Here is a 24,010-nt window from a genome sequence, read left to right as displayed (position 1 = left end):
CACCTGCTGTGAGTTTAGCCTGAGGGCATTTCTTCTACCAGCTGCTTAATGTGAAGTGGAAACTTTCAGAACATGCCAACAGAGCACTTTTACAACATGTCAGGTGAATAGTAAGCATTTACACAGACTGGTTACTATGGGGCTCCTTCAAAAGCTGGAAGATGAATTGATGAATATACTGTGTTATTATATAAATTCCGCTTGTTGTTTTTTGGAAAGTAGTTAGAGAGGAGGGGGTGGGAAAGTAGAAAGGTTAGAAGTGAAATATAAAAATCCATCCGATATGTACGCCATTGTGAGGGTCATTATACATTCTGAAATATATTACATTTAAAGTGAAGAAAATACACTGCAAAACACTAATTTCATCTTGAATAGTATAGAACAACATGTTCCACATCCCTTCTGACCTCGCCGAACTTTAAGGACATGCTGGGGACAGAAGATGAGGAAACTGAATATATATGCAAAAACAATTGATGGACAGAATGCTGGATAATGCAGACATTCACCATAAGTCACAAGGATCTGGGTTAAATTCATCATTCTTTTGCTCACCACACCACCCCAGTTTGGACCCAGCCATATGCAAATCAGTCTTGAACCTGTTCCTTGTGGGAACAGTCCAGCCCGAACTGCCAAGCCAGGTCCTCCCTAGAAAGGAAGCAAGCATACTAGGACCGGTTTCAGGGCATCACCCTTCATCAACCAGGCTAGCTTGAATCCAGTGGTGTGGTGAACACGAGACCCACGTCTGGGCGTAACCTTCTCACTTAGGACAAATACAAAAGAAACAATTGATGGACAGAATGCTGGACAATGCAGACATTCACCCCCAGTCACAAGGATCTTGGTTAAATCCGTCCCACTCAGGGTGACAAATGCAAAAAGAACAATTGATGGACAGAATGCAAAGCAATGTCATCCATTCACCCCAGTACAGAGATCTGGGCCTAAATCTGATAAAGCATTACATCCATATAATATAATTTACCATAATCCTCACAAGTAGCTTTGCAGCCCAACCTCATTCTCGCTAATAGAGTTTTGAAGTCAAGCATTCTTTTTACTTCAGTGGATAGGGTCCAGAAGATACAGTGCCAATGCTGAAACTAATATTATTTAGAATGATAGATAGGATAATTGTGAATATCCATTTACTACCCGTAGGCTTAAATGTTCAAATTTGGTCCAACATCATATGTATAAATTGAAATGCAAGCAATGCTTGAGAGGACCTCAAATTTTGTGATTTTTGTGTGAGGGGGCCAATATGTAGTTTGGAAGCTCAAGTGTAGAGTATAAGCTTTTCAGCTTCTTTTAAGACTCGTGCCGCAAGGTATAGACATTTGTTGAATAGTTGCGTACCAAATTTATAAACAAATCAAAGAATAATTTTTCTGTGGAAATTGAGGCTTAACCCTAACTACTTACTCATTATGGTTGACTCAGTAAAAGATATGCAGATAGATAGATAGATAGATAGATAGATAGATAGATAGATAGATAGATAGATAGATAGATAGATAGATAGATAGATAGATATAGTAGGAAAGTGGAATTTCATGTGGTATGGCTGTGAGACCTTACCAGATAAGATTCTCACAATGCCTCAAAGATAATCCTTGGATTCAGTAACAATAACCTTTTGCTCAGTTCTGGTAGTGTGGCAAAGAGCAGTCAGGCATCACTGGAGGAACATGTGTTAAGCATTTTACAGTGCCATTATGGCGCATAAGTAATTAACAGGACTCAAAAGAAATTGAACACCAATTTATAAAAATACAGCTTATTTTTATAAATTTAAACAAAAAAATGAACGTTTACATATGACCAGAATTAAGATTTTTCAAAGCATTAGAATATAAATGCGTCTAGTACTGCAGACATTTAACATTGTGATCAATAGGAAATTCTGCTAGTGACAAACAGTCACTTCGGGGTTGGGTTCCCTTCCATCCTTCCAGGTTGGAGATCATTGGGGGTCCAGGACCAAGTTTCAACTCTCAGAATATTTTTTACTTGCTCATGGGATCCGGGATCCGGGTGCTGAGGTAACTTCTGAGCAGTCAGTGGGCTTCAACACGAGGCTTTAAATATTGCAGTCAATGGGTAAAACTGCTTAGTGACAAACTGTAACTTTGCGGTCAAGTTACTTTGTACCCTTGCATGGTAGAGATCTTTGGGGTCCTAGAGCCAAGGTTCAAAAGTCGGTTCACCTTTACCTTGCTCAGTGAGGCTGGGTGCAGATGTAGCTTGGGGCTGCCAATCAACATAAATCCTGCAGCACAAAGGCTGCTTTTTCCATATTGAAACTGCCTCCCAGAAGACTTTGCAGGTACACCAGAGCAGGGCCATTGCTGACATTGTTTGCTGTTTGTGGGAGCTCCTGTCTTAATGCAGGGTCGACTTACGGGGTCAGTCACCAGTCTGGTGACCAACAAGCCTTTAGTTGGGGTAACAGGAATACAAAGGAATTTCGGCTGCTGGAGGTCCACGGGAGGAAGGTATCAGCTCAAGAAGGCTTCATGGAGAACCAGACTACAACTTCCAGAGTGCACAGCACCACTTTTCTTTGGGCGATTGCTTGGCGGGCCCAGTAGCCAGCACTTCTTTGGTTTCGGCACATTGGTTTACCTGCAGTATGACACCAATCCAGGAAAGTCTGAAACTTCTTCTGGCTTCCACAGGGGTCCCTCTGGTAGGGAGTTTTGGCCACAGTCAGACAAAAGTCACTTATACAGTTCCAAGCACTGGTGCCACAGGGATCCAGTATCCCTTTCTTCCATTGTTGTCAGTGAAAACAGTCTTCTTGCTGTCTTTCCATGAAGTATATTGGTGAGAGCTGAGGTTCTGGTTTCAGGGGTGTCCCTTAAATTCTGGATTTAGGGGAATTAGGGGTTTGGGAGCTAGTACCCAATGTTTAGTTACTCCCTACAGCAACTCTGTCCCTGAGGTGACAACATCCGGTGGTGTGGGTCACTTTTCCTACCAAGAACCCACTATTTCTGTCCTCCTAAATATGTCAGTCCAATTTAGGTGTACAGATCGACTGCCCACCCTTTGGGGTGTTGCCAGCCTTCTGGAGGAGCACACAAAAACAAGAATCTAGCCGTTTAAATGGGGCCAAAAAGTGGGGCAATATCTGCAAACTGTCCCGTTTCCTACAGATAAATAGACCTGAGCAAGATTATCAAAATGGTTTGCTGACATGCTTTTACATTTTGTATCTTGTTAACTTTCAATTAAGGAACAGTATTCATATTTACCCTTTCTCACTTTCAATGAAATCATGTATTTAAAGTCTTTCTTTTATGTTTATCACATTGACTGTGAACAAGACTATTATGTTGAAGTGAGTTGGTGTGCTTTCTGTGCATCAAGAACAATATTAGATTTTTGCATCAAGATTTGCCCCTAAGAGTGCCTTTTTGCCTAAGGTTTACGGCTTTGGAGACATATATATCTCTATATCCAAATAACAGGCTGCGTGTGACGGCAGGTACCAGACCACCGGGGTGCTCCAAAAATCACTTGCGCCCAGTCGCTTACAAATCACCAGCTTACAATCTTACAAAGTAAAAGGACCAGGAACAGCACTCCAGGGATGTGCAAAGAATGTATCTTAGATGGAAACAAAGCATCTTCGCATTTTGGCTGTATCGGTCTTTGTCATGTTTCCGTTTAAAATACATTTTTTGCACATCACTTACAGTGCTATTCCTGTCCCATGTACTTTGGATTGGAAGTTGGTGGTGTGTATATATATATATATATATATATATATATATATATATATATATATATATATATATATATATATATGACCTACTGGCGGTCGCCAGTAGGTATATACAGTTAGGATTTTTTCACTATGGGATTTTTGAAAATTCTATGTCTAATAACTTTGGCGTTTGTGGACGGAATTGGCTGAAATTTTCAGGAAAATGGAACATTTTGTTTCTGAGCAGCCCCTGAAAATTTGGGGGGGGGTTCGTCAAGGGGGGGCCGAGAAAAAAGGGGGGTCCCAAAACGTGTTTTTAACATTGAGTTTTCCATAGGGCGGTTGGCCTCACTTTTAGCCCGAACGGCTGAATGGATTTGCACGAAACTTGGCAAAATTGTAGGGACTGGTAGCCCGATGTGCCTTTGCTAGGTCTCAATATATGTGCTCCAGTGGATTTTGAGAAATTAACGTTCAAAAAAAGATATATATCTGTAACAGCGGACCAGGCAGCGCTCCGGTTCGCGGACTTTACGCGTTACGGAGCTTTGTGAAGCGAAGCTGATTGGTTCTCCGGCGTCTGTAAACATTCCAAACAGTCCGTAGCGGCCGCCATCTTGTCTCTCGGTAGGATCGAGAGACAAGAGGAGGCCAAAGCGAAGGGGCAAATGACCATAAGGGGGCATAGTAGATCCTCCCTGACCCTCTAGGTTTGATGTGGAGGTTTTAAAAGGGCCCCGCGGGGCAAAAAAAATAAAAATAATAATAATCGAACGGCTGAATGGATTTGCACGAAACTTGGCAAAATTGTAGGGACTGGTAGCCCGATGTGCCTTTGCTAGGTCTCAATATATGTGCTCCAGTGGATTTTGAGAAATTAACGTTCAAAAAAAGATATATATCTGTAACAGCGCTCCGCTTCGCGTACTTTTCGCGTAACGGAGCTTTGCGAAGCTGATTGGTTCTCCGGCGTCTGTAAACATTCCAAACAGTCCGTAGCGGCCGCCATCTTGTCTCTCGGTAGGATCGAGAGACAAGAGGAGGCCAAAGCGAAGGGGCAAATGACCATAAGGGGGCATAGTAGATCCTCCCTGACCCCCTAGGTTTGATGTGGAGGTTTTAAAAGGGCCCCGCGGGGCAAAAAAAAAATAATAATAATAATCGAACGGCTGAATGGATTTGCACGAAACTTGGCAAAATTGTAGGGACTGGTAGCTCGATGTGCCTTTGCTAGGTCTCAATATATGTGCTTCAGTGGATTTTGAGAAATTAACGTTCAAAAAAAGATATATATCTGTAACAGCGCTCCGCTTCGCGGAGATAAAATTATCTCTGTATTACCTAGCTGTTGCTAGCACCAGTTAGCGACCGCTAGTAGGAGATGGCGACCATCTTGGGCCCCACTTTGCATGTCAGTGATATTTATCACTAATGACATGCAAAGTGGGCATGCCAAGATGTTAGCGACTGGAAACAGTCGCTAACATCGCTATCTCCTATTACCAACTTTTGGAGATATTCGCGCTAAGCGCGAATATCTCCAAAAGCTACCACTTCACTTGTTTTAAGTGTTTTCACAGCCTCACTATTATGTCTGATTTACGCTGTGTCTAGCACTTGTATTGGCACTACTTTCAATTTCTACTGAATTACAAGTGGCCAACTATGCTCCTTCTTGCCTAAAAACTTTCCCTGTTTGTTCCCAAAAACGGTACAGGACTGTGCCCTTCCACACCCCAATATTTGTTCTATTGTAAAAAATAAACTACCCTGTCCGGCTGGACAGTGGCCAATATAGCTCCCATTGTGGACTATTGCTTTATCTGATTCTGAATCTACATATTCTTGGGGACCATTGTTGTTTCAAGTCCAGCAAGTTGCAGCACTGGTGTGGCCATCCTACAATGCTGAAAGTCGGCGTGGGGCGCCCCGTTGGCCTGTGAGCTCGCGTCAGTAGCGGACCGATGTGCGAATAGGCCGAAGGCAGCACAACGCGCCAAGATCCGGATGGCACCGAGGTGGTGTCTAGTAAGTTGCCGCACTGGTGTGGCCATCCTACAATGTTGAAAGTCGGCGTGGGGCGCCCCGTTGGCCTGTGAGATGGCGTCAGTAGCGGACCGATGTGCGAATGGGGCCAAAGGCAGCGCAACAATATTTTCTGAATAGAAGACACCACAAGGCGCTGAGATGCCAAGATCCGGATGGCACCGAGGTGGTGTCTAGCAAGTTGTGGCACTGGTGTGGCCATCCTACAATGGTAAAAGTCGGCGTGGGGTGCCCTGTTGGCCTGTGAGATGGTGTCAGTAGCGGACCGATGTGCGAATGGGGCCAAAGGCAGTGCAACAATATTTTCTGACTAGAAGACACCACAAGGCGCTGAGATGCCAAGATCCGGATGGCACCGAGGTGATGTCTAGCAAGTTGCTGTACTGGTGTGGCCACCCTACAATGCTGAAACTCGGCGTGGGGCGCCCCATTAGCCTGTGAGATGGCGTCAGTAGCGGACCGATGTGCGAATGGGGCCAAAGGCAGCGCAACAATATTTTCTGAATAGAAGACACCACAAGGCGCTGAGATTCGGTTACCACCGAGGTGATGTCTAGCAAGTTGCCGCACTGGTGTGGCCATCCTACAATGCTGAAAGTCGGCGTGGGGCGCCCCGTTGGCCTGTGAGATGGCGTCAGTAGCGGACCAATGTGCGAATGGGGCCAAAGGCAGCGCAACAATATTTTCTGAATAGAAGACACCACAAGGCACTGAGATGCCAAGATCCGGATGGCACCGAGGTGGTGTCTAGTAAGTTGCACTGGTGTGGCCATCCTACAATGCTGAAAGTCGGCGTGGGGCGCCCCGTTGGCCTGTGAGATGGCGTCAGTAGCGGACCGATGTGCGAATGGGGCCAAAGGCAGCGCAACAATATTTTTGGAATAGAAGACACCACAAGGCGCTGAGATTCGGTTAGCACCGAGGTGGTGTCTAGCAAGCTATGCAGCTGAGTTGCGTGCGCACTTGCGGCGAATAGGTCGAAGGCAGCACAACAATGTTTTCTGAATAGAAGATACCACAAGGCGCTGAGATTCGGTTACCACCGAGGTGGTGTCTAGCAAGTTGCTGCACTGGTGTGGCCATCCTACAATACTGCTCCGAATAACGGCGTGGGGTGCCCGAAGGGGGGGGGGGGAGGCGGCGTGAACGGGCCTTCCTAGGTGGAGGCTCGTCTGCTGTAGTGGGGCGCCCCTTTACCGTTTCAGTTGCCATTCAGCTGAGTTTCGGCCGCTCTTGATGCTACAGCGACAGGCGGCTGCAACAGGACTCTCAAAATGGCGGCCTGTTCTTTGGATTTGGGCCTGGTCCACTAAAATGGCCCTGGGACACCTTAGAACTCGGACGCTCGATTTTTTTTTCCTTTCCTCTACATGCAAAAAAAGGTAAATGCCCGGTACGTTATACGCTTCATCTGCCACGATGTACTCTCCAGAGGAACCGAAAAAAAATATAGTTATGGTAACTATACCATGCATCGTCATATGGAGAGGTGGCACCAATTAATTATAGTGCTGCATAAAAGAGAGATTTGGAGGAGAACCCCCGACCTGCCAGTACATTCATCAAAGAAGTGGCACTGACAGCATCAGAGGCAAGGGAAACGGTCCCAAATATTTAGAAGAACTTTGGAAAGATTAAAATGACATGTTTAGATTGTGGCAAATTAATTTCATGTGGACAGATGAGTGTTACTCTATAAATACAGCATATGAACATCATCATAGTCGATGGTTGGTAGAGACATTTTGACTATATCCTGGACCTGCCCGTCCTCGCCCAAAATGGCGCCGGAATAAATGGGACTCGTAACTCCTTGTTGTGTACTGGTTGCAGAACCTTGAAATCACAAGATACGTATGCAGTTTTGAAGCACATGGCGGGCGGGGACGAGAATTGATTGAGTATTTCGACATCCCTATTGATATTAAGTTCTGATGTGTTATTCATTACTGTACTATTGAAAGTTCGAATTAACGTCACCCATGGTACTTGCCCGCAAATGTATATCTAGATAATTTTATTGTAACTGGCCCTGTCGTATTTTAATTATAAAATGTACGTCCACCGATTCCGCAACTGTTAGACACCTTAGTTCTTGCAACCTAATGGCCCGCCCGTTACGTTCCTCTACAGTGTAAATGTCTACTCATCATATACGATTACAGTTTGCTCCGTGGCCGGCCCACGTGGTTATAGGCTCGTATTTGTATAATGAAATTTTCACAATAAAGGTTTTTAAAAGAAAACATGGTAGTAGTATATACATTGGTAAAGTTTTTAATAATAGTCACTGTTTTAGAATCATTAAAAGGCAAGTGAAATAAAGCAGACCAATTACATGAAGGGTAAAAGGTATAATATGCAGGAACGCAGTAAAGATAAATGGTCAAGGGCTGTTGTGTTTTCTACTCCTGCAACATAAAGTGATCGATAAGAATCTCATATTCAGGCGTATCGGCGACTAAGACAGCAGGTCGACCCTCTTTTGCTCAACGGCTCCGTCATGGGACGAAGAAACGCCCTTTTTCTCGAAAAAAGAATATATTTTACTTGCAGGACAGTTGTAAATTTTCCGGGAAAGTATATTAGCCTGGAACATTATAACATATATTTAAGAAAAAATAATGTTCGGAAGTAATAAAAAGCGTAATTTTTAGGTCATATGACCAAGCCTTTCATCATTAGAATAAGAAAAGTAAAATGAACCAATGAAAAGTTTTATTAACAAGTCACATGACCTGTTATGCTTACGTTACGCGCTGCGCGTCGCGCCCCGGATGACTTCCGGATGCGCTAACGCGGCGCGTCATATGACGCATTACGCGACAACGCAGGTCCAGAATATAGTCAAAATGTCTCCACCAACCAGCGGTCGGAACACAACCCCTTTCAGCAGGCTAAATAGTTCTGTTAAATGACAACAGAAGGGACAGGCAACAAGAACCATCAGTCAAAGAGGGGAGGGCTAGTTCTTCTCTACCGGGTTACATTGGGGCGCTACCGGAACTGATCAAATTGGTAGTCTACAGTGTTTCTGGATGTTTCAGACTGAAGCTGGGGTTAGCATGAGAGCACCACCATTTCGTAGCTCCGTCGTGGCCATTCCGCGAGCAATCATGGCAGCCGCTCTTTATCGTTATTTTGGGCGGGGTGGGTGGCGGAGCCGAGCTGTATTGCAGCCATCATGGTGTGGAGTTCAGTTCATCTCACTAGTTTCGTATTTGTCATGAGGGGTTGTTCCTAATGTTTCTATTTTAGCGAGGTCAAAAAGAGATCCCATTAGTGGCCTACTGATTTTGCTCGATTCCTTTTGTTTTTTTACACGATTTTTCGTTATCTGCAAAGACTAAACAGAGTATTGCGACTCTGTGTTTGTTTGTAAATAGAGAATGAACCAAAGAGAACCAATTCTAAAACAGTAAATGCTTGGATAACAATCAATCAAATGGAGAGAGAAGCAGGCACGACGTATTACAACGGGGGCAAAGGCCTGCGTTAACTACCTTTCACTATCTGCAAAGAGAGAGTACTCCTAATAGAAATGAGGGGGGGGGGGAGCATTCAAAGCAGATCAGTGTGCATAAACACGAAAATGTTTTTACTTACCACGTACTTGACATTCGACAGCTTATGATATTTGCTATTAAAAAACCATTGAAATTCACTGAAAAAACCATAGGTTTTAGACCATATATAGTTAGGAATTAGCATTTACAAAACCTTGAAAATTCACTGAAAAACCATAGGTTATAGACCATATATAGTTAGGAATTAGCATTTACAAAACCTTGAAAATTCACTGAAAAAACCATAGGTTATAGACCATATATCGTTAGGAATTAGCATTTAAAAAACCTTATTTTACCCACACAAAACCATTGAAATTCCATATATAGTTAGTTGCACTAACTATATATCGAGCACCCGCAATCCACTGCTGATGATGTCACATATTACATCATTCATGACATGGTCAGTGACATCACTGATGACATCACTGATGACATCTCAAATGACATCACTGATGACATCACTGATGACATCTCATTTGACATCAATGACCACATCACTGATGATATCATTCATGTGACAATACAATGCATCTCCTCACATTTTAATATAACCTCTGTTTCACCCAGTGTTAAATACAGAGTATAATTTTTGAAACCATTGACACACCAATACTAGTTACTACATACGCACTCACTGATTCCTACGTCTACACACACCTTCACTCATTCACCCATACAATCATTCATACATACAATCACTCATCTTTACAACACTATCATATGCACTCATACACCTATACAGACACTCACAGTCTGCCACTCATCCATGGAGTTACTCACACACCTAGTCAGTCCTGTAAAGAATCAATGACACTTCCATTTTCTTGTCTATACAGTTAAACATAGAGCACCTTACATTTTCAAACATATACTAACACATACTTACCTTCTTATACAATCATTGATACAAGTACACATTGATCTGCACAGAGTCACACACCTCCCAGCCAGCCACACACACACTCAGTCTCCCATACAAATACTTGGGCAATCAATCAATAACCCATATAGTTACTCATATAGCTACTGATCAACACATGCAGCAGTTTACAGAACAACAGACATAATGATGCACAAATTAAGACAGTTTAGTCACTAACCCATGCACTCAGTGAGACACATTTAATCACTCAGTCATACAGTCAGTCATGCACCTACTAAATCCTTCGTCCAGACACTTACACATCCACTCATTCTTCAATATGTAAGACATATTTAAACTTTACAGAAACAAAAAATCACTGGATGTTGTTATCAGTCATGTCATCAGTGATGTCATTTGAGATGTCATCAGTGATGTCATCAGTGATGTCACTGACCATGTCATGAATGATGTAATATGTGACATCATCAGCAGTGGATTGCGGGTGCGCGATATATAGTTAGTGCAACTAACTATATATGGAATTTCAATGGTTTTGTGTGGGTAAAATAAGGTTTTTTAAATGCTAATTCCTAACGATATATGGTCTATAACCTATGGTTTTTTCAGTGAATTTTCAAGGTTTTGTAAATGCTAATTCCTAACTATATATGGTCTATAACCTATGTTTTTTTCAGTGAATTTTCAAGGTTTTGTAAATGCTAATTCCTAACTATATATGGTCTATAACCTATGGTTTTTTCAGTGAATATATATATATATATATATATATATATATATGTATATACACATATATACACACACATATTTTCACAAATATGCGCAATTAACTCAGAAAGACAAGTCACGTGCACTCAGGATGAGTAATTGAAGGCTTTATTCAAGGTTCTCTAGCCCAGCGGCAGCAGGACAAAAGTGTGTGTGTATATATATATATCCCGCCCATGGGAGTGTGCAGGACTATTAAGGACTCAGGTGGGGCAGCACCTTGATCTTACAGCGGCATCCAACGAAGGCTCATGGGAGCCGAAATGCATCATGCCACACGCTGGTCCGATAAAGCGGCTCCAAAGTATTTCCCCTGTGTGGCCTCACCCTTTCGTGATTGGAGGGGTTTGGGGCATATTTTCACGTCGGCCAGAGGCGTGTTTAGAGGCCCCATCCTGCAAGCTGGCTGAGGTACAACTGGTTTCTGCTTCTGCAGTATTTTGTACTCCAAGGTATTGGAATTACCTCAGCCCTCCTCTACGAGTGAGCAATGCAAGGGCTGCTGTATCTACAGTTCGTGACTTCACGATGAACGGGATGCATTTCTCCCGTTCACGGCCCGGCGGACACTTATTTCACTGAGGTTGGGATGTTAAGGGGACTCAGGGAAGCGGCATCTATGGACGTCAAGGCTATTTTAAAACCGGACACTCTGCGTCCAGCCCTGCGCAGCAAGTTTACATCTGGACTGATTTCGATTCCACCCCCACACATTATCAGTGACAGCAAGGTGATTTCTGGGAGTTGTGATTTCAACACTACTCTCGCGGCTATTTTGGTCATGTGATGGGAAGGTGCCATAGCTCCCGCCCATGGGAGTGTGCAGGACTATTAAGGACTCAGGTGGGGCAGCACCTTGATCTTACAGCGGCATCCGACGAAGGCTCATGGGAGCCGAAATGCATCATGCCACACGCTGTCCCAATAAAGCGGCTCCAAAGTATTTCCCCTGTGTGGCCTCTACCTTTCGTGATTGGAGGGGTTTTGGGCATATTTTCACGTCGGCCAGAGGTGTGTTTAGAGGCCCCATCCTGCAAGCTGGCTGAGGTAAAACTGGTTTCTGCTTCTGCAGTATTTTGTACTCCAAGGTATTGGAATTACCTCAGCCCTCCTCTACGAGTGAGCAATGCAAGGGCTGCTGTATCTACAGTTCATGACTTCACGATGAACGGGATGCCTTTCTCCCGTTCACGGCCCAGCGGACACTTATTTCACTGAGGTTGGGATGTTAAGGGGACTCAGGGAAGCGGCATCTATGGACGTCAAGGCTATTTTAAAACCGGACACTCTGCGTCCAGCCCTGCGCAGCAAGTTTACATCTGGACTGATTTCGATTCCACCCCCACACATTATCAGTGACACGAAGGTGATTTCTGGGAGTTGTGGTTTCAACACTACTCTCGCGGCTATTTTGGTCATGTGATGGGGAGGTGCCACAGCTCCCGCCCATGGGAGTGTGCAGGACTATTAAGGACTCAGGTGGGGCAGCACCTTGATCTTACAGCGGCATCCGACGAAGGCTCATGGGAGCCGAATTGCATGATGCCACACGCTGTTCCAATAAAGCGGCTCCAAAGTATTCCCCTGTGTGGCCTCTACCTTTAGTGATTGGAGGGGTTTTGGGTATATATATATATATATATATATATATATATGCAAAATCCCCTTTTCCTCCAAGAAGACCAGGACGCTTCGTCAGCGGTGCGCCTCGGGCTGGAGGCTCCCGATCCTCACGTGAGCAAGGCGGTTATCCGCCGAAACGCGTAGGGTTTTCTTTTTTGGCTTATGGTTATGAATAAAATCTAATATGACCATACGGACGGAGTACTAATCATAATTTCCTGTGTGGAGTGCGTGGTACTAGTATAGTACGTGAAGCTGCATACATATATATATATATATATATATCCACCCGAAAAGTTTGCCACTTGTAAGGGCACCCTCACGCAGGGTAATTCTCTAAGGTAAGTGATGGCAACACAACCAAGCTCCAAGCCTTCAATCATGAATCTGTGGCTCAACGCATTTCAAACTTTCGTTCTTTCTCAAGAGCCTTGCTAACAAAAACACAGCAACTGTAATGTTGAACACCTTTGCGCTTTAATCATTTTCCAGCCTCCATGGGAGTGGCTTTTTGCCTCGATGAGCAATCTGGTTCACATAAAAAAGTAAAGTCCAAGTGGATGCTGCTGTATTAAAAATCACAAATAAATCATTCCCCAGTGGGTTGAAGAAAGCTGGTGCTTTAGCGTGATTGCCAATTTCATGAACACTTACTCTTGGGCCCTTTGTCCTTTGTTTGGTGCTCAGTCCTCCGGGCACCAAGGATATAAATATGTGTATATGTATGTATGTTAGCAGGATTATATATTTAGACAGACAGACAGATAGACAGACAGACAGACAGACAGACAGACAGACAGACAGACAGACAGACAGACAGACAGATAGATAGATAGATAGATAGAGTGAGGGAGATAGATAGATAGATAGATAGATAGATAGATAGATAGATAGATAGATAGATAGATAGATAGATAGATAGATAGATAGATAGATAGATAGATAGATAGATAGATAGATAGATAGATAGATAGATAGAGTGAGGGAGATAGATAGATAGATAGATAGATAGATAGATAGATAGATAGATAGATAGATAGATAGATAGATAGATAGATAGATAGATAGATAGATAGATAGATAGATAGATAGATAGAGTGAGGGTGATAGATAGATAGATAGATAGATAGATAGATATTCAATCCAAGCATATTTACCTACTCCAAACCTACCACTAAATATTACAAAATATCAGCTAAACCCTGACATGATGTGTACAGTAACCCTAAATCTACATTCAAGAGTACATTTTAATTTGTGTTCAGGAAGAGAATAAAAGAATACAGCACATTGGTAGCTATGTTTCAGGAAACAGAATGAGTTGTCTTTAGTATGAGACAATGTTAAGGGCCTTATGATCAGCCGTCATTATTGGTTTTAAAGAAGGCTACTGGAACATGGGTATCATGATTACCATTAGACAAGCTGATAGCAATCAGTGCAGCACGAAAAGGTTGCATGTTATCCTGAAAGGCCATCAATAAATTCTTGTAGGCCCTTGTAGGTCATTTTACTGAGATAAGGCTATAAGCATACAATATGTGTAAGAAACTGGATTATAATTTTGGGTGACTGCCCACCTCAAGGAATATTCACAACTCTTCTCAGAGTGAACCTTCGAAGTCACTAAATTACCCTGAGCTCAACCTCATGTGGCTATATCAAAGAGCAGACAGGTTTCCTTTAGGGCAATGTGTAAACTATTTTTGCAGTACCAAAACAGTAATAAAGTTACAACATCAAACAATAGGAATTCCAAACTGAATTAGAAAATTAGAGTAAAGGTAAATTAGTAAAATGACATGAAAATGAAAAAAATCTGTTAAGGGGAACTGGACTTGTGAAATTTAAAGTTTTAAGTGATCTGATATCCCAGACATCCAGCTTGCACCATCCCCCAATGCTGCCTTACTGAGCAACACTTCTGATGTTCTTCAGACATGCCTGTGCCTTGCATCTCTGCTGCTAGTATTCACTAAATTCTGTGTCTTCACAGTTTGGATGCAGAAGCTATTCCTGTCAATCTAGTGCTGCTCGAAGAAGCAACACATTGCCAAGACATGACAGACCGGAATACTGCATTGGCTCTTCTTTCTTCTCACCCCTCGAATATCTGCGCTCCAATTCGCTTCTACCTGCTGTATAACTCAGATTCTAGGTCCTCTCCTACCGCAGGCATACTGCATGGCAATCAACATGTCCCAATGCCATATCCTCCTTGTTCAATCATATGGTATTGCTATTAAGGGTACCCCTCACTGCACAAAATATGTGTGGACTCGGAGTGTCTATGATGGTGTTTTAAGTATTTACTGCATTTTTTGTAATTGTAATATGAAACTCAATAAACAAATTATTAAAAAGTTTCAAGTGAAAATGGAGCCAAAAAGTGCAAAGTGCAAATGATAGTCAATGGTCATGGTAGGCTACGATCTAGATGTTATTTGAGGCCAACCAAGGCCGGAGGTTTTACCTTGTTGTTACTTAGATTGTTTTGTGGAAGTCAAAATCCTTCAGCGGTGCAAGGCAGAAGGCTGCAACTGTAGATGTTTTTACTAAGCCTGGCAGTAAAGGGCAGAGAAAACGGTCTATTGTCCCAATTTCAAGGGAGATAACTCTCGTGGCAAGGGGAGCATTGTTGTTTTTTAAAAAAAAGAAAGTCCTGAGGTGGGATTTTCATTTTGGAAATAAGAAAAAAGTATTGGCAGACTGCTCAACCAGGCTGATGGAGCCATTTATCAACAGTTAAAAAGCATTGCTATGAACAGTTGTGACAGCCATTCCTGCCAATCCTTCATAAATGACTTCCAGAAGGTGGTCACTTCTAAATTTGGCAGACGGGTAGTCTGCCAAGGCAACTAGGAATAATCTCTGTCTCCCTGAAAGACTTACCTCAGCCAGCCAAAAGACAATATCAGCCCTCCAATCTCTTTTAGCTCAGAAACTTTCAGCAGAACAAAGATGAGGCTCTATCCAATTCTAAGTTCTAAAAGGCCAAATACCTTCTTGCAGAGGGGCTGCTGAATCAGATTTGTTTCCACAGAGAAGCTCCGAACTTGAGAAAACTGTTTCAATAGCCTAGCTTAAAAGCGCCTTGGTTGGGTAAGTTGGGTGATTGGTACTGGTCCTCTAGAGGTTTGTAAGTTGAAAAATATCCTAAATCCCAGGTTTTAAGAGGTGGTAGGAAATGTATAGTTAGACACAGCCAAGGGTCCCAGAAACTCAGAAAGAGTTTGAGGGACAAGACTTACTCCAGAAGAGACCCCCAACTGGGTGTATATCAGGTTCAGTTGTTCAGTTGGGCACTTCAGGAAAAAGGTCTCTTGAGCTTACAACTTGTTAGATTTCTGTAGCTAAAGGTATGGTCAGTAAATGGACTCTTGGAGATCACTTCTCTGTCTAGTGTACAAGAGGGAGCAGGTCCAGTCTCCAGGGCTCTCAAGAGTGTGTCTTGGTGATCACATTTATGCTTGGTACCAACTAGTGGGTGACTGCTTGCTCCTATCTAACTAATGTGGTAAATGTTCAAAGGCGTTTAGCCTACCCACGGTTGCAGCAGTTCCTCTCACTCCTAAAGTCTAAAATGAGGAAGCCTAAACTCCTTGTGCAGAGCCTGAGTGTCTACTCAGAGGTGTGGCCAGTAAAAAAAACAATTCCCTCCTCTTGGGTCACTTCAAATCAGGTTAGGGGGCAGCCTCCCTCCTCTGGCATTGGTGCTTACCTGATTAGGAGAGGAAAGAGTGGGGCCTTTCCAGAGTATGTCCCTTTGAAGTAAAATACATTCCTGAGTGTACCCTGAATGGTCTTACTGATGGTGGAAGAGAAAACACTCTCCACCTCCCAAGGCATTGTCTCTGCTCAGGTAGCTGTTTTAACAGCTCATCAGAGCTAATCGCCCACTGGACCACTACTGCAAAGCTAATGCAGATTATCATCTAGAATCTTTAGGCAGGGAAAAGGTGGCTTCCTAAAAGTTACTTTCCCATAATATGTATTAAGTAATCTGACTTCACCATTAAGTTAAGCTTTTAATACATATTAAAAAGACTGCTTTAATCCTATTTCTGGCTGGTTCCAGTCCAGGGTTAGCAGAATTAATATTTAAACCAATGTCCCAGTTGGCAGGAGCCATTTACCAGTGAAATAGCTTTGGAGTGTTATTCACTGCAAGGACATGTTACCTTCAAATATCTATATGTCTGACTTGTAAATACCATGCACCCTGCCTTGTGGGCTGCTGGGCCTAGATAAATTTGGTTTTGATTCGACACATAGCAGTGTTTAAACTGGAGTTTATGTGGCCAGTCATGTTTGCTGGGCCACTGTAGTGGATGGCATAATAGATCCTATAGTCTACAAGGGGCATTCAACGTCCAGGCCATGGCTTCACCTTCTACACCGTATATCAGGGACTTGTAGGCAAGTTAAATGTGGCGTTTAGTTATAGGACAGTTCACCCATGTTAAAGGGAGGACACAGGCACTTTACCTCTGGTTACCAAGTGTAAAGTACACAAAGCTCTAAAGTCTGCAAAGTGGACAATCTGGGAGGCCATCATGCAAAAGAAGGACACTTCCTGCAACGTGGAGCTTTGAACTTAGTTCATGAGAGATTTAAATGTGGTTTCATTGTGTCTGGTTTGGAATGGTATCCCAATACAGCAGGAAGAATTAGTTCCACGGCAGAGGTGTCGAACAAATGGTTTAACATGATCAGGCTCCAGAATAAACGTTTTAGAATATTTTCCCACTCTGGTAGCTTTGTCAGTTTTAGATCATTTAGCAAATCAGAACATTATATTTTGGCTCAACAGTAGGTTCATAGGCCAAGTGCTGAAAAAACTGATTCTAACTAACCTCAAAGTTTGAGCCTCATGGGAATATGTTTTCAGCTGAATACAAGTTCTCTGCAACAGTTATTATATTAATGACTCTGATGATGTACTATTTTATTTTCAGTTTAATTTTTTTAATAACCGGTATCAAGAATAAAAGCAAAAATGACCTCCTTGCGACAGGTCCTCTGGGGTTTTGGGCTTACAGATTGAATAAGAATGTGAAGTGATCCTTGATGTCTCAGACCCTTAAGATAATTAAAGTTAATATTAAAATTTAAATTGATTCAAAATATGAGAGACAGAGCACTACAGCATTCTGGGAGAGGTTAGAGGTGTTTTTTTAGACAAGGCATTTCCCAAAGTCAAATTGAAGTGTAGCAGTGTGGTTAGTAAATTTGATATTTGTGACAAATCAAAGAAAACGGGAAATTGAAATTCCCAGTTAGATTTTTAGCAAGAAGGGTGATGATTAGTTGGCAGAACCAGAGGGGAACCTCCCTAGAAAACAGGATCACCAAGTCAACACTAGTAAAAAGTAAAGTAATTTTCTTATTGCAGGTATGCACTGCAATTTTTTTTAGCAGAAACGATTAAAAAGTCGTTACCAAAAAGTAACTTTGGAGGTAGCAAGTGACTGTGTAAGAGGTAGACAGGAAGAAAAATGAAAAAAAGCCTCTGCATGCTTCGTGGGATCTTCAAGTGGATCTCCATCAGGCAAACGTGACTCAAGTCCTCATCACCAGCTGAGTAGACTCTACACACTTTAAGCTGGAACCAACACCCACCTCTTCAAAAGACTACAGACCATACAGAATGCCTCAGCCAGAACAGGCCGCGAAATCTCCAAAGGGACCTGCATTCCCCCACCTCAGAAGCCTCCACTGGCTCTCTGTCCAGAAAAGATGCTAGTTAAAACCGTTGAGTCACGTCTATAAGGCCTTCCACAACACCAGACCATCCTACATCAACCACCGCCTGACCTTTCACCAGCCAACCAGACAACTCTCATCCAAATCCACAGTACACATCCCCCGCCTCCGGCAGAGCCGCAGTGGAATTCATTCTTTCTCCTACCTAACCTCCAAGTCCTGGAACGACTCCCACTCAACCTCTGTACCTGCCCTTAACTCGTTGACTTCAGGAAGGAACTCAAGCCCTGGCTCTTTAATTGAGGCTCATCACTCCTCAGCACCGGGATGCCCCCAGGTGATAAGCTGCGTTATATAAATACTGGTTGCTTGATTAATTATACCATTTGAGGAATCCTCGATAGAGTACTATTGGAAGCATTTTATGATCCATATGGCCATTGCAAGGGTATATTAAGGGAATAGATGATCATAATATTTGGGTGTTTTATAAATTCTTGAATCCTCAAATGTAATCCTTCCTTGGGTTCACAGTGCAATCGCAAAGCATTCTTCCATGATTGGTGCACTCCTGAAAACAGTGGAAACAGGTTTACATGGAACTTGTTAAGGAAGATTGTGATCCAACATCTACAAGCTTTTTTGTGTAACAGATCAAATATGCATTGAATATGCAGCAGGCATATCGAAGAAGGTTGAGAAGTTTCACCAGGTAACAACTTAGAAGGAGGAAAGGTGCCTTTTCAAGTGTTTTGGGCAGCTGTGTAGACAGGAATGGAATAAAGGGTGTGGAGAGGATGAAAATGAAGGGCACAAGTGCATTGTCAAGCTGTGTTGTGGAGATAATGAAACAATATATGTATGTGCATGTGGTGCTAAGGATAACCAATGCACTGCAATTGTTGAGATAGCCAGAGTACTGTAGTTATCCACTATGTAAGTAGACCTGGTGGGTTATGAATGCCAGAGACAGTAACAGATTGGTTGGACAGCTGTAGGTTGTGTCCAGGGCCAGGAGTAATTAATATCAGAGTATGCATTGTCCGACCTGCTGACAGGCAGGCTGCATATAATCCAGGGAATATAGCATTCTTCTGAAAAATGACCTTTTTACTTCAGTGAATAACGTTTCTGGTCAAGAATGGTAATACCAGTATATCTATATGTGTGTGATATAGTGTACTAGAGTTAATTTCACAATTGACTGGATGGAGGTCTGTCTCTCTCCTGACTAGATGTCTAGCAGAGTAGTGGTGGGGGCTGTCCAATCAACCGGGGCATTAATTGGCCATTTTGACTAATTATCCCACCTTGTCACTTGGTAGAGCCATTGATTATGTTAAAAGCAACAGTGTAAGAGTCAGACTTCAATAGAGGCTGAGGGCCTGATCCTGGAAGAGGGAGGACTTAAGGCTGATAAGTGTAATGTGACAACTAGTTTGGCAGCCTTCTGGTAGGAAATGCTGGTAAATACAACGCATTTTTATCTAATTACCAATTATGAATCTAACTTCACTAACCAGATAGGTGATACAATATTAGATTTTTTATCTACCAAAGGTATGGCTGATAATGCTTGCAGCAAAATGAAACTCAATTACTCTGTCATCTCCTTATGACAGTTAGGGCTCCAGTTACTTAAAGATAGGTTGTGTACCTATGGTTTCAAGTCGAGCAGTGTTGGAAACTTGGAATGTGCCAAGTTGTGCATTTCAGGAATAATGTCTTAACACAGGTAACTGGTTGATGCTAGTGTGTTTTTTGCAGGTGGAGTGGTTGACAGGCATTCTTGCACGAATAAATGCCAAAGGGAGGATTACATAATGCACTTGTGATACCTAACATCAGTGCTAGTCTTTTTGGGTTATGGTGCACAAGACGGCAGGCGCAAAACTATTCACCACTTGTAAATGAAAGGTAGGCTCAATTTGCCTGTGACAGGTATGGTGAGTCCAGGTGTACCAGTTGTCACCTGGTTGCACCAAGAATACTCAAGTGTGGTATTAAAAGAGTCAACCTTTGTAGAGACCCAGAATCTGATCCTAGAGGGGAGGAGTGAAGAATGGTAAGCAAACCCTAGCAGCTGGGGCAGTGGGTTTTGTGGATGGGCGATTTTCATAAGTATATCATATTTTAGCTTTCTGCATACATGGTAGAGCAAATTACAAAGAAATTGCGACAATTCTCGAACGTTAAAGTGGCACCTGGAGGTCACATTCCTCCCAGGGGCATATAATGTGCTTAAGACAAGAGTAATCATTAAATTACATTCAGTAACCAAGGTTTGAAACCTTAGACCAGTTTCATTTATGCTAATGAGTTGCATCTTCATGCTAAAGCACATTGAATTTGTTCAGATACAGGTTGTGTAGGTATGATGACTTGGTTTTGTGTCTCTAGCCTCACAAAGGCGGAGGCCTATAATCCGCCAGTGTGCATCATCCTGGCACAATGCACTCTGCTGTTTGAAAAAGTCCTACTGGAGTCAATTACAGTTGTTAAACTGCTACTTAAAAGTTGGCACAATATAATTTATATGCAATATTGGTTCTAAAACTCTCAATTGAGTTTCCTTTTTGGTAGTTTTCCTTTCCTTGCGGTTAAGCTAGAAAATGCTCCCAGACAATGAGAGAGCATGATTTTGGAAAATCGCTCAGCCCTGCCAGGTATATTTAATGTCACCTTGTCAAGGCGTTTCTTTCTTAGTCAGACATTCCAGTCGAGTTGGCAGAGAAAGCTACTGTAATCATGAACCGTCTGCTGCTTGAACTCTTCCCACATAGTCCCAAAATAAGCATCCCTTCTTTAATGTTTAAATGTACTAGCAGTATCTAAAAGACACTGTGTCTATAATTTCCTGTAGGCTTTAGAAATGTCCCAGGAATAATTACAGCTGGTCTTCAACATACATATGGAGATGTACGCAGCTCTCCATATGTATGTTTAAAAATGTCTTTCATAATGTCAACAGTTTTTAATGCAGGTTCAGGCAAATATCTTTCAGCATGCCAAGGTCATGGGTCATACATCAATATTTAAATTGTGTCAGCCAGCGAACTATCACGACATGCAGTTTACAAAGGTTGACATGATTTAAAAAGATCCCAAATCAGTACATATATTCCGAGAGTTTAAAGTGAAATTCTCAACACACACTTTCGAAGCCAAGACGTGCAGTTTGTGGGTATAAGCATATTAAAATCCACACCAAATGAAAACAAGAAAACTGAAAAAATGTAAATGTATTATTTTTCACACAGAAATTGCTATTCCATTCTACACCCTTAAATGAGGTTGGATATTACAGAACTATGTTCGTGACAGCATTGGAAACAGCAACACATACAAAGTAGACAGCCCATCTCCAAAAATAAAACATATATTCACAATGAAAAGTTGAGTTTATGATCAGGTCATTTCTAAAACTGAGGCGCATCAGCTGCAAACCGGGTGTTGGAATACAGGAAGTTCTGAGTTCATCACCTTACTGTCTGTATTATTGTCCAAAACCCACTGCCCCCCAAGCTGCGAACTAGAACTTGCATTTCATGTCCCCCAGCCATGGGCAAGAGGCAGCTTGACGTGCAGCTCTGCAGAGGTGAGAGAGCTTCAGAGGTCAGTCTGTGAACCAGCGTATAACACGTCCCCGATTATTGAAAAATACCTCTAAAAAGTCGACATTCTGTTACACACACCAACAACAACTGCTTTCGTCTGGTCTTGCAAAGCAGAGCTGCTGGGAAGCACGACGAACGCGACATGTCTGCAAGGCACATACTGAAGGCTAAAACGCAAATAATGGGAATGCTGAAACCACACAGGCAAGTTACACTTTTAAAAACGACCTAAAACGCATAATTACACGTTAACGAGCTCATCTACGAAACCGGAGGTGCAAAGGGACGAACACATCTATGAATCTATTAGTTGCATCGAATAGAACAATCACAGATGAAGGGAAACTTTGAAAATTACGCATGGCTCTAAAAGAAGCGCACATCAGTCTTTAAAACGTACTGCACAGCATTGCAGCCGGTCTAAACCAGCATCAGACTGTCTGCCCTTTTCGGGCTCTTGTCTAAAAATACTTTCACTCTTTTACCGCCTCCAATGAATAGTTAGCATGCACACAGAATGCACTTAATTCAATCCGTACCTTTTATTCCGGGGAACTGCAAGTGGACCTCTCAAAGCAGAGATGTAATTAAACTAAAAATTCAGCCCAGACAAAAGAGTTGCAGGTGTGGAAAGGAGGAGGGGGCAGTTTGCTGCTCAGTGACTGTCGCTTGAAAACCCTCCTGCTTCGAGCCCAGTTACAAAGGAAGTTTTCTCTCAATGAGCACAATCCAGGCTGACACCCACATTAGATCATATGGTAATGATATGTCTCCTGTAAGCTAGCCAGAAACTTTATCAGCCTTTTCTCTGCTTTATTACTTTTTCATCTGTTCACGATCTTAACGACTTGTACAGCACAGCAGAATCATTTATCCGTATTTCATCTGATTTGAACCATTCCCGGTGATCCCCCCACCCACGTCTCCAGAAAGAGGAAAAAGTTTTCCTTAATTGCCGTTTCAAAACCTATTCGCTGTGCACTCGGAATTACACTCGCTTAGATGATGCTTGCAATTGAGCTTACACTACTAACATTTTGCTGCTTTTCGAATTATGATTTGTGGCAGAGTTGCAACTTTTAGGATAATTTTTTCCACACTGAAAGAACAGCCCCCTAAATCACTCGTGGAAAAGTAAGGAACCTCGTGCATATATAAAGCAGTGTAGTGCAGCGTGTGCCTAAATGATTTAAATGCATGTCCCAGGTGTGCGGGGATTAGTCATGGTAAAGTAAAGTAGCAGCCACGTGTACTCAGCATCACATGCCAGCTTTGGATACAAGACTATTTTACACAGGTAGAAGGAAAACCAGCAGTTGAGGAAATCAAGGAAACTAACTACTATGAATACAAAGTGGTTACTCCAGTTAAAGAGTATCAAACGAAGCAGCTATAAATGTGTAAAAGATATAACATCTCAAAACATTGCTATGCATCAAACCAAAAGATGACCCTTCCATATGCAGGTCCGCAGAGGACATATCTCTGCCAGCCCCAATATTGACATCTATATAGAATGTCACACAAGGTTCTTCTGGATCCCCCAAGTGACAGTACTAGCTGAAGTAATAGGGGCATGCCACCCTCGCAGTTGGTTATCTGTGCTACTGAAGTTAAGGATTTTGACTGCATGTAGAACCTCAGGCAAACGAGGGTGACAAAAGTAAGCAAAGGCAGCTAGCAGCAGTGATGGATTTTGAAAACACCAATACACCAAATTAGTGGTCTAAGTGCCCAATACATAAGCTGAAAGCATAACATAAAATAGGTTGTCATTAAACAAGAGACATACTTCAGTTCAGGAACAATATTTTCAAAAAAGCAATGCTACAACATGTGGCACAGAGTTATTGAGGTGAAAACATAGCAATCTAGACACAGATGACGATAATGACCAGGTGAAATTGTAGACCAAGAAAACATACAAGTGCTTCTCATATAAAGCTTGAATCCAGAACATGGAGTGGTAAAAGACCAGGGCCCTGGTCATAGCACAGAAAAAAAGTAGGAGCAGAGCAGCAGGTATTAAATACCAGCTGCAATTTGAAAATGTTAACCCTTCCAAAATGAT

General features: G+C 42.4%; 1 protein-coding gene across 1 annotated transcript in view; it reads right to left on the bottom strand.

The window, feature by feature from the left end:
- DCN (decorin) overlaps positions 1-22,773 on the bottom strand; it is a 390,395-nt gene extending 367,622 nt beyond the window's left edge. Inside the window, exon 1 of the mRNA XM_078674259.1 lies at positions 22,479-22,773. The gene's annotated coding sequence lies outside the window, so the exon portion shown is untranslated. The remainder of the gene's footprint in view (positions 1-22,478) is intronic.
- Between the last annotated feature and the right edge of the window lie 1,237 nt (positions 22,774-24,010).

This window comes from Lissotriton helveticus, chromosome 1_1, assembly GCF_964261635.1.
Source record: "Lissotriton helveticus chromosome 1_1, aLisHel1.1, whole genome shotgun sequence".
Classification (NCBI taxonomy): domain Eukaryota; kingdom Metazoa; phylum Chordata; class Amphibia; order Caudata; family Salamandridae; genus Lissotriton; species Lissotriton helveticus.
This window is presented reverse-complemented; position numbering and strand designations above follow the sequence as displayed.